This window comes from Wyeomyia smithii, chromosome 1, assembly GCF_029784165.1.
Source record: "Wyeomyia smithii strain HCP4-BCI-WySm-NY-G18 chromosome 1, ASM2978416v1, whole genome shotgun sequence".
NCBI classification, from domain to species: domain Eukaryota; kingdom Metazoa; phylum Arthropoda; class Insecta; order Diptera; family Culicidae; genus Wyeomyia; species Wyeomyia smithii.
In genome coordinates this window covers 71,969,483-71,982,381 of record NC_073694.1, presented here as the reverse complement: position 1 = coordinate 71,982,381, position 12,899 = coordinate 71,969,483, and positions in this window count along the sequence as shown.

Genomic DNA, 12,899 nt, shown 5'->3' with positions numbered 1-12,899 from the left:
GGCCGTTGCTGCCACATGCACACAGCTCATGTTTGGCGAGAGTTCGTTAGTTTTCGCTGTAAACAAACAGACACTCACGATGACGGTGCATGGGCCGTACTTCCATGCGTTAATGGTGGTAAATGGGTCACAGATAAGCGGAGGGGAAGCTCATGGTGGTATACGGTTTATCAAAATTTCGACACCTTATCTAATGCTTGGTGAACTTGCGTTGTAGGTACAGGGAAAAAGAAGTGAACATGAGATTGTTGTTTTTACTTGGTGTTGTGACAATACAGGAGGTGACAGTTACCAACCGAAAGTTTTGTTTTTTTTTGCAAAATAATACGAGGTAATGTTTGTCTCAGGGTGATTGGTTCCTTGTTTTGAATAATCCAGGAGTTGATAGAGGGCCACATTTGACGAAAAATACTTTTCTACGTATATACCCGAACGATGATCTACTCGGAAATATAAAACTTTAAAGTTTCTTGGATACTCTACTATCTGTCTCTAACTTTAAATATGCACTTCTATTGGTTTTATTCGAAAACTTAGAAAATTTTCTACTAGATAAAGATTTTACATGTCTCAATAAGGCCGTTACAAATTTTATTTTCATTTTATCTCACATCCCCTTCAAAAATCTTGAAAATTGGAAGGGGAAGAAGAGAAAGTTCACGCCGGTTTGTTAATATTATTGGTTTTTCGACAGCGTATACAGGGTGAGTCAAAATTATCCGTGTTCAATGTTCAAGTCATAACTTTATTCTTTCAATATTAAACAACAACATATTTATACAAACTGTAGATACATTAGCATGATTTGTAATATTTACATCACGGACTCGAAATGTCCACCCTTCGGCTTCAACGCACGGCTTCAATCGTTTAGGGAAATTATCAACGATGGACGATAGTTCTTCTACAGACATGGCATCCCAGGCTTTGGTTAGACTAGCTTTTAAATAATCCAATGATTTGTGTGGTTTAGTACAGGCTCTGGATTCAGACCTAATGGAATAGTTCATTGGATTTAAATGAGGAGCAATTCTCGCTGAACCTAGGTCACTAGGTGCACAAGGTCTTTCAAATTTGATATAAATGCACATAGTTATTAGAAATAGAGAAAAAATGATAATGCCATTTTTGTTTGATCGAATTTGTTGACCCCTTGGTCACCAAGGGGCGGAACAGTTTTCAGAAAAGTGGAAATTTTAGCAATTCTTGATGTATTATTTGAGCTATATCTCTAAAATTCGTTATGTAAAGTACTACAAGTAGCACTTTTCTGTAAAGAGGAATGATAGTGCTTTCATTTGAAGTGATTAGAATTTAGGCCGTCATCTTGAATTTGGCCGCCATCTTGGATTATATCAGAAAAATGCAATTTTGACCGTGTTCGCAACTACCGATCTTCGATCTGAGACTAGCATTGGAAATGTATATGTATATTTTTTCGGAGAGACAAAAATATTAACTACAACTTTATAGAAGACGTCAGACCAATCAAACAAACCGTTTTGGCCCTGAAAATATTTGTAATCATCAATATCTTCCCAAAATAGCATTATTCAATAGCTTCTCAAAAATGAGTCGTGTTGCAAAATATTAAACCATTAGCACAGAATGGCATCTTTTGCCTATTGAAACGTCTATGCAGAGTTTCAGCCAAATTAAAAATGACAATTTAAATAAAATATTAAAATTGGGTCATTTTTTGTGGAACTGCTTAGTATTAGAAAACCTATCACTTTGTTAGTATCACACATGCTAGTGTTGTACTCATTATTCTCACTAAACTTAAAAAAACAGTAGTGGCGTACTAGTTGTAGCATCAATCAATTGAATTATGATATATGGACATATATGGACATAACATGTGCATCCACTTGGCCTCAGTAGACAGGTTACTACGTTGATCGCGCGATGTACGATGAATATTTTGAAACAGCTTGGAAAATAGCTTCAATTAATGGGTTAACACTGATGCTCACCAAATTTTTTTCTTGCATCTTATAGCATTTTTTCTCAGCTTTCCAATGCTGGTTTCAGATCAAAAATCGGTAGTTGCGAACACGGTCAAAATTGCATTTTTCTGATATAATCCAAGATGGCGGCCAATTTCAAGATGGCGGCCTAAATTCTGATCACTTCAAATGAAAGCACTATCATTCCTCTTTACAGAAAAGTGCTACTTGTAGTACTTTACATAACGAATTTTAGAGATATAGCTCAAATAATACATCAAGAATTGCTAAAATTTCCACTTTTCTGAAAACTGTTCCGCCCCTTGGTGACCAAGGGGTCAACAAATTCGATCAAACAAAAATGGCATTATCTTTTTTTCTCTATTCCTAATAACTATGTGCATTTATATCAAATTTGAAAGACCTTGTGCACCTAGTGGCCTAGTTTCAGCGAGAATTGCTCTCAGGAGAGTTTGAAGGCCATTCATCTTTAGTTGAATATTTCGGAAAAAGTCTGCTAAAGAGTTCCAGTGTTTTTGTCCATGCGATGGAGCCCAATCTTGTTGTAATGTCCATTTAGTTTTACGAAATGTACACGTGAACAAGGTGCCACTGTGTCGGTTGAAAGCTTTTGGTAAACAATATGATTGATTTTTAGACCCTTGTCAATGAAAATTAAGGAGGTTTTACCAAAAACTTATTTTCAAAGAGCACATTGAAAGTATACAAGCCAAGTGCATCAAATATACGAGATGTTTATATCCTCTCATTAACAGGAATTCTAAACTTTGTTTAAAGAACAAACTTTTGATTTACAAACAAATTTTTAGACCAGCAATGCTTTATGCTGTACCGATCTGGTCAAGTTGCTGTTCAACAAGGAAGAAAACACTCCAAAGGACTCAGAATAAAATTCTGAAAATGATTTCGAAGCGTCCTCCTTGGTTTGGTTCACTCGAATTACATAGACTTACTGGTGTCGAACCATTAGAAGCTATGTCAAATAAAATTATTAACAATTTTCGACAAAAATCGTTGCAATCCTCAATTGTAACTCTTTATAGTCAATAAGTTAGCAATTAAGTTAGTTGTAAGTTTACTTCAACTCCGCCTGTTACGATTCTCTTGGTTCAGTTTAGCCTTTACGAATAGACTTGAATTATTGAGAACTGTAGCAGAGGGTCCAAAGCCCCTGTAAAGGAGGATGGTTGCAACAGCTCTTAACCATGGCTGTTGCGTAAAATCCAATGATTAAAACCCCTAAGCTAAGGTGTTATGCGACCCGTGCCGATGGATGACGTGGTGGGGGGGGGGTGGTTTAAGAAATACCCAGCCTCTAACGGAGCCTGTGGAGTACCAGGGCACCCTTCACAGTAATTAGCCCTTACTGCATCACGCGGGTCACTGATGCAGCGGACTCTTCTTTACCCAGCGACTCGTGGGAATTTTATGAACGACAAAACTTCACAAAATTCGGCCACCGGCAGCCTTTCTTTGCCGGAGCCCATGGACTCATCGGAGCGTAGTCCAATAAAAACAAACGCACCGGGCAGAACGGAGGAGATGGAGCATGAGGATGATTTCAACCTCGACAGCGAATCGCTGGACGGAGGACCCTCGGCCTCATCCTTAATCCTACTTTCTCCACAAGGGAATGACGAAAGTCAAATGGACTTAGTTCCCGGTCCACAGACAAGGCCCGATGACGAAGGGAAACCCGAATCATCGGCACCCCTTGTCAAGCGACTTTCAAATGCGCAAAGGCGGCGACTGAGCAAAAATCTTCGCTCCGGTCTCTCGTACGAAGAAGCCAGGAAGCTGGCCCTCCTTCCAACAGAGCAGCCTGCTCAATCGAACCAAGTTGCCGTCAAGCGACAGCGGTCGGACGACTTGGTGTCACCAAACACCAGTACTAAGTGTCCACAACCTAAAAAACTGCGGAACGGCACTGGTTTGGGGTCATCGGGTTCGAAGCCGCTCCCGAAGGCCACATATAGGGACATGGTGGGAGCTATAAGCCTTGCGGTTACTTCTGCTACCCACCCCAGCTCCCTACTCACAACGGACCAGCTTCAGGCTGTCCGGACCTCCATCCTCGATCACATTGCGGACCAGGAAAATCCAACCACCAAGCCCAAGTTTAACGGTTGCCATCTAAAGAATGGCTTCCTGCAACTTGCCTGTGCCGACAACGACACAGTGCAGTGGTTGGAAAGGGAGGTACCTTCTCTCGTACCATGGGAGGGAGCACAACTTCGTGTATACCACATGAAGGATCTGCCGAAGGCCAGACGGTATGTCGGTTACTTCGCGGACAGTGCGAACTCTCCGGACGAGAAGATTCTTCGTTCACTCCAGAATCAGAACGACCATCTCTCTACCAAAATGTGGCGAGTCTGTAACCGCAAATTGGTAAAGACCTTGGTCGAACTAGTTCTGGATATTGACGAAGAATCGGCCAAACTCGTTGAGAGTAGAAATTATGAACTGCACTACGGTTTCGGCAAAGCACGCATCCGAAAGGTAAGCGGAAGGCCGAACGTCACAGGCGGGAAAGACTCCGTCGCAATGTCAGGGAAGGTACGTGCGGGTAACTCCTCCGGGAGTACTCTGCCACCACCCAGGCAAAACGATCCTGCGAATGGGCTAAAGGTTCGCGTGGGAAACTCCTCCGGGAGTGCCCCACAACCACCCAAACGCAACCCTGCGATTGGGAAGGTACGCGCAGGATGCTCCCCCGTGAGTGCCCTGTCACCACCCAAAAAACGCAACCCCGCGGCTGCTCGGACGGTTCCGCCGAAGACTCGCAAGGGTGTGAAGCATCAACCACCGAAAAGTCGCACCCCTTGGAGTCAAAAACCGCCACAGTGTGCGCGACGACCTTCTGTTGCCAATCGACTGCTGCAACCGAAGCCGAACAGTGAGGAAGAGCAACTTCCATCAACCAGCCAAACCGCTGTTGGCAGCCGTCAGCCAATACCAGGATCATCTTCCGATCCGGACAAAGACGGCAACTTCACTGCAAAGTGAGCAGCCTTCGCTGCGTGCAAGCGAATCTCCATCACGCAAAAGGCGCCTCGGGTGTTCTTTGCAGGAGATTCGCCAAAGAGCAGCTAGCGGCTGCTTTCATCCAGGTGCCGTGGATCAACGAATCCAAAGTTCTCGGACTTAACGCTTCTAACGGTAGGTTAATCTACTGTGACACGCAGTCCAAACCAAGGACTGCAATTCTGCTAAATAGAGAACTAAAATTTTTACCTATTAAAGAATTTATCCAACGCGACGTCGTTGCCGTCACGGTTGAAGTACCGACAACCAGAGGAAAACAGGAAATGGTTGTCGCGTCGGCCTACTTCCCGGGCGACCAAGGTGATATACCGCCACCCGAAGTTGCTGCGCTCGTGCGGTACTGCAAGGCCATCAACAAGCCGTTTCTGATCGGCTGCGATGCCAACGCTCACCACACGATCTGGGGCAGCTCGGACACCAACACCAGGGGTGAGTACCTACTTGAATACCTTACTTCTAACGATGTCAATGTATGTAATGAAGGGAATAACCCCACGTTTATCAACGCTATTAGACAGGAGGTCCTTGATCTCACTCTGTGTAGCGCCTCTATTTCTGAAAGGATTAAAAATTGGCATGTCTCCGATGAAACTAGTTTGTCGGACCACAGACACATCGTTTTTAATATAGAGGCTAACCCTCTGAAAAGAGAGCTGTTCAGAAATCCTAAGAATACAGATTGGGAATCCTTTAAGGAACGCCTGATCGATTCACGAACTTTCAGTTACAGCAACATTCGAAATTCTGTTGACCTGAATTCGGCAGCAAATGATCTACAAAACAGAATCATGGATGCTTTCGACGCTAACTGTCCACTAACACAGCGGTCAGTATGCCGTGACGTACCCTGGTGGAATGATCAACTTAGTGACCTTCGTCGGGAAACTAGGCGGTTGTTCAACAGGGCAAAAGTCACGTCTAACTGGGACGACTACAGGGCGTCCCTCACTAAATACAACGCCGAGCTACGCAAGGCTAAACGGAAATCCAGAGTTAGTTTCTGTGAAAGAATCCAAACTCTGCCGGAAGCTACGCGGCTCCAAAAGGCGATGTCCGAAGACCATACTAACGGTTTAGGACAGGTGAGGAAAGAGGATGGATGCCTCACTGTCACTACCAAGGAAACGCTGGAGGTTCTTATAAACACCCACTTTCCTGGATCGACAGAGACCGAAGAACTGAATAGGGATGGGTCGCGGCAGGACAATTCGAGACATATGGCGTCTCGGGAGTCCATCCTGCTGGCCCGTCGACTGTTCACGGAAGCTTCAATAGGTTGGGCTCTAAGCTCATTCGACCCTATGAAGTCTCCTGGTCCAGACGGCATACTACCCATCTTTCTACAAAAATCGGCCGCAGTTATCATGTCCGAACTCATCAACCTCTTCAGAGCCAGCTTTATCCTGGGCCATATTCCGGATAACTGGCTGAAGGTGAAGGTAGTGTTTATCCCCAAAGTTGGAAGAAAGGACAAAACCCTACCTAAAACTTTCAGACCCATAAGTCTGACTTCATCGCTTCTCAAGTTGATGGAGAAAATAATGGATAAATATATCCGTGATGAGTTTCTTAAAGACTCCCCGCTGAACAGGAACCACCATGCCTATCAAAGCGGCAAGTCAACAGAAACTGCTCTTCACAGCTTAGTGACGTTGATTGAAAAGTCCCTAAGTTATCAGGAGACGGCGCTATGTGCCTTTCTTGATATTGAAGGGGCCTTCGATAACACGTCCTTTGCATCAATCGATACGGCTCTTTCTCATAAGGGAATCGACCAAACTTCCAGGAACTGGATACACGCAATGCTCTCTAGCAGAGTGATCACAGCAACCTTGGGAGATTCGTCTGTAACAATGTCAGTGATCAAGGGGTGTCCGCAAGGAGGAGTTCTCTCGCCCTTGTTATGGTCACTAGTTGTCGACGCACTTCTCAACAAGCTTTCACAGCTTGGTTACGAGGTCATTGGATACGCCGATGACATCGTCCTCATCGTCAGAGGTAAAGATGACGCAACTCTGTCGAGCCGAATGCAAACGGCTCTGAATACCACCATGTCATGGTGTTTACAGGAGGGTCTAAACATAAACCCCTTAAAAACAGTCCTAATTGCATTCGGCAGACGAAGGACGATCTCCATCACTCCTCCAATACTGAGTGGAGTTAGACTGGGCTTCAGCAATGAAGTCAAATATCTCGGAATTATTCTGGACAAGAAACTGAACTGGTCTGCACAACTGGATCATGCCGCTAAGAAAGCGATCTCAGCGATCTGGGCCTGCAGAACTCTCTTCGGTAAGACCTGGGGACTGAAACCAGACTTGGCACTCTGGTCTTACAAGACCATTGCCCGACCAAGAATCACCTATGCTGCTCTAGTGTGGTGGCCTAAGGTGAACGAAGTGACTGCGCAAGCCAAACTCAAAAAAGTTCAAAGACTTGCATGTCTTTCGGTGACCAGCGCTATGCGAACAACTCCAACTGCAGCCATGGAAGCTATGCTTTGCCTACTACCTCTACATCTTCATGTGAAAAAGGAAGCAGAGCTTGGCGCTCTAAGGTTGCAAAGGAGGAAAACCATACTTGAAGGGGACCAAATCGGCTACCATCGCATTCTTAGGGAGTTCAAACTAACTCCGCTATTAACCACAGTCTCCGACTGGATGGACGTTAGGTCCAACATGGATATTCCATATAGAGTGATTGAAACAAACCGCTCTATGTGGAACAATGGAGGGCCTAATCTTCCACCTGGCATCGTCAATTTTTATACGGACGGCTCGAAAATGGGATCCCTAACGGGATCTGGTATATACGGACCCGGTATCAGGGAAACGTTTTCCCTGGGAAAATGGCCCACCGTTTTTCAAGCAGAGGTATATGCCATATATATCTGCGCAAAAATATGTCTGCAACGCAACTACAGACATGCGAAAATCGGTATATTCTCGGACAGTCAAGCAGCACTACTAGCACTTAAGTCCGTCAAATGCGCTTCCAAACTAGTTTGGGAATGCATTGAAACTCTACGGGAACTTTCCCGACAGAATTCAGTTTTTCTGTTTTGGGTGCCCGGACACTGCGGAGTCGAGGGTAATGAACACGCTGACTACCTAGCAAGACAGGGATCAGCTCAGCGGTTTATTGGTCCCGAGCCGTTTCTGGGTACGTCCATTTCCGCTATCAAAAGCGAACTATTAACTTGGGAAAGGCTAGAAATAGTATCCCAATGGCAACAGGCACAGGGTTGTAGACAAGGCAAACAGTTTATCTATCCGAACCCTGGAACCGCCAGAAAGCTACTTAGTCTAAATCGTAGTGACCTACGGATAATCACGGGACTCCTCACCGGACACTGTCCCGCTTTTTATCATTTAAAGAAAATCGGCGTAGTGTTGAACGACACCTGCCGATTCTGCAAATCTGAACCAGAGAGTTCAGAGCATTTGCTTTGCTCTTGCGAAGCTCTTGCTTCCTCTAGGTACAACTTCTTAGGAAGTTACCTTTTAACTCCATACCAAGCATGGAGCTCCAATCCCAAGCAGGTCATTAGTTTCATCAACTATGTTGTACCTAATTGGGGTACAGGTTTACAACAAAACAGTTCTACTCCATCAATGAGTACGAACAATCCGTAACCTGTGCACAGCAATCGGGGCCCGCCACAAAAGACAATCAGCAAGAATGTCGCAGTGGCATTTCAGTACCCAGTGCCCTTCAGGCATACAGAGAAAAAAAAAAAAAAAGTTTACTTCCCTTTTCTGACAAGTAGGTTTAAATTCCCCGTAGCTCTGTGGTTAGCGGTGTCGGTCGGCTAGCTCTCCCACACGGTTGTGATATCGGGTTCGATTCCCGATCAGGTCGAGGAACTTTTCGAGCTGGAAATTTTTTCGACTCAGCACTGGGGCACGGTGTATCGTTGTACTTATCCTACAACATGCAAAATGTGCCGAAAACAATATCGATAACGAATTTTCTCAACTAATCTAGTTGATCAAGACCGCATTAGCCCCAGGCTAGCGTGCGATATTGTTGTTATTGTTAGGTTTAAATTCCTACGAATGATAAGTCCTAATTGCATCCTGTCATTGAGGTAATGTTTCTTCGAAATTTGTAACGACGTAATCCTAAATCCTTGTGAACAATAGTTAGTACAGATTTCTGTTCAATTTTAAATGATTTTGCCATCTTTCGAGTTGACCTTCTAGAATCACGGTTAATCCGGTGACGAATAATTATCCGGTTCCCAGGGATCCTAGCGGTTCTTTTTCTGCCTCTTCCTGAACGGTCCTCCAAAATATCCCAGCTCATTATACCGTTTTATAGCGTCTCTAATGGTTTGTATAGGCATTTTTGACATACTAGCGATACTTACTGGACGCTTTCCTCGTTTATACAACTCGATCTATGCACTGCTTAATGGACTTGACTGCATTATGACACTTAATGCACACTGTTTCAAAGGAGATTTCGTGGTTTTTTACACATAGCCAAGGTTAAAAATTGCATTGGTAAGCTCATTTCAACATCTGTCAAATCTTAGATATACATTACCCGTCATAAGTTTGGAATCGCTTTACTGAGTATTGCAACACCCAGTTTGAATATTGCAACACCTTCCAAAAAGTTTAGCATCACCTGGAATAGGCGGATATCTCGTGTTTTTGATAACCTAAAAAGTTGCGGTTTTCAACAAACTTGTTCAGAACATCAAAGGCTACTGTATGGTAGCCAATTCAGTGTGAAATTTTACCGCTATGCAGCGCTAGTGGGCACACAATATGTCGTAGTTTAAACTAAACTAATCTCACGATTCCGACCTGCTAGAAAGTTGCGGGTTTTAGCTAACTTGTTCAGGAGGCTAAAGGCTTCTTCATGGTAGACAATTTAATACTGAATTACACCGCTATGCGGCGCTAGGGTACATGCAGTTTTTCGTATTTAGACTTCAACTTATCGCGTGATTATTACTACCGACAAACTTGCGGTTTTCGGCTAGTGCCACCAGTTCTGGTTAAGCATGTCGAAATACAGTATAACGCTGCATGTGTGTTACAAACTATTCCATCGTTTCAATTTTCATTACAATTTAGTGTCAACACAAATCAAAAACACCCAGTGTTCTAATTGAAACACGACTTCGACAACCTTGGTAACCACCAGGGTGAGTGTTTTTGACTTCGTGTATACAGTTCGGTTGGATGGGGCTTACACGCGCTTCTCGAACGCACCATGTACTGAAGTCACAGCCACTCGGCTTGCATATAAGCCGACGGCGTTGCGTGTTCGGTCTTCAGTTTGCAGCGGAAAGTAATACGAAATGCCCTCTGTGGTGTACAAATCCTTCAACATCGGATTAGAGGCATGTCAACTTCAACTGTTTGCAGCGAGGTCGCGATATTGCCAATTATCCCCATTGTAAAACGGGTTGTGAATGTTGGTGATCAAACTGTCAACATGCCAACACAGTCGCATGCTACATGTTGTAACCTGCTCAAACGATAGCACTTCTCTATAATAAACACACACAACCTTACGTATTGTGTGAAGTGATCAAACTTTCAACATTCAAATTGGTTTCACTTCGTCATGTGTAAACAGTCAGTGCTTAGAGAATTGCGTAACAAAAAGTGTTACTGTGTTACTGAATATTGCAACTACCTAAACAGAGTTTAAGATAGAGTAAGTTGAAAACACTAAAAACTTTATGCACACTAGCAGCACATTGAAGAAAAATTCCGAACTAAACTGTTAGCCAACCAGAAACTCTTGATCTTTTGAGTAACTTTGCTGAAAATCGCAACTCTCTAAATGATGGGATTATTGAGTTAACTGAATTCGAAACGCTCAAAACTACATGCACACTAGCGCTGCGTCGCGGCTGAATTTCGCACTATACTCTCCGCCAATTACAAGCCCTTGACCTCCTAAGTACTTTGCTGAAAATGGCAACTCTCTAAATAGCGGGATTATTGAGCTAAATAACATTCAAAACACTCGAAACTACATGCACACTAGCGCGGCGTTGCGGCTGAATTCTGCACTATACTGTCTGCCAATTACAAGCCCTTGACCTCCTGAGCAACTTTGCTGAGGACCATAACTCTAGGTTTCCAGAATCAAAAGATAGAGTTACATAAACCTCCCCATTTTAAGTGATCAAACTTTTATCAAAAATATTCCATTTTTTTCGTCTCGGTGTTATTTATTTTTTGCCCTCCCCTTGGCTAACTTTGATAACCTTGGACATGAAAAGAGTTCGCAATTTGTATCAGCCTTAATGTAAAAAATAACATTTTGAAAGCAAAAATTTTCAAAGGTGGTACTGTTTTAAACGTATTTTGATATTTTCTCACAAAAAACCGCAGTAAATATTATTGTTTTTTAGCTCAAATTGAACGTTCTTATCCGCTCTACAGATCGCTCTCTGACACCAACTCTATCTGCTTTAGTTTTCGAGAAATTTCACTTTCAATGCAGCATGTTTGGTGGAGAACCTGCATCAACATAAAACTGGATACTCGTCGTGTCTAATACTAATAGGCTGACCAGATTTTCTCGGGATAAGAACGGGACAAATGGATTCAAAAAACGGGACACATGATAAGATTGATTTTTGAAAATTTTTGCTAACCAAAACATGCAAATAATTATTTATTGCTTTGATGTACCTACCCGATCCTGTACGATACTTAGCGTTTGAAAAAAATTAGTGTAGAAGAGTGTGATTTTAACGTCCTCAAAATTGGTCACATGGATGATCGAGATTTTGACTTACAATTATCATGATCTCAAGTTTCAATCGCGACTTTTTCGTCAGTTCACGATAGGGGATGTCTTTTCCATTAGTGCGGTGCTGGCCCAAAATGTACTCAGTAATCTTAAAAAAATCCTGGCTACTTGGAAACTTATTTTCCATTTAGGAGAATTTCAATGCAACGCTTTATTTAACAATTTTTCATGGAGTATCCGAAAACGGTACAAAATGGCAAAAAGACGGGACGGTTAAAAATATTCGAAAAAACGGGACTGTCCCGTTCAAAACGGCACGTCTGGTCAGCCTAAATACTAAGGATCAAAATAAAGCGAAAGAAAAAGTTTTTTTTTTCCGATTTCGGGGTTTCCGTTATGGATACTTGATCAAAAAAAGCGAAGCCTTGGTATTTCATTCCGATTCGGAACTAGACCTTTATACACAAACTTCGTAGGCAACAGTTAAGTGTACAGGACAATTGCGGAGCTGGTTTTTCGATCCTACTGACAACATTAACAGTCTCTCCTCCCAAGCCGAGAGACTCGAAACTGCGACAACTGACTTGTTAAGTAAGTATCGTACCTCGAGGCCAGCTGGGAGGGTCAAGGATACTTGAATATTTTTCCTGAAATTTTAATTATGTTTTCAATGTACTTCCTTCAACTGAAAATCCATTTTTTTATTAAGAATTATTTTTGAATACCTAAGCGTGATAAAATCGAAATAGAAAGCGTGATGAAAACGAATGCATTATCAAACTGTATTAAATATTTCTCAAATCAAGCAAAAAAAAAAACACTTTCTCCGCTACTTGGTAGTAAACTTAGACAAAATAATTAAACTAGAATTCACATATTCATTAACCGTAATATTCAACACATGCACTCATTCGTTGTTTTGCTTTCGTCTCGATTAGACGCAAATTGTTTATCTCCGTTTGAGTTCGCAAAATAACAATACACGAGTTATCGTACGGGTGTTTTTTTGTCGATTAGTTCTTGTGTTGCGCGATAACAATAGCCTGTTGTATATCGGCAGAAACATCTGCAAACATCTGGTAGGGGCAGGCTACCCCGCCAGTGATTCGATACGCAGCTGATATATCAGCAAGAATAATTCTCCCGCACCGC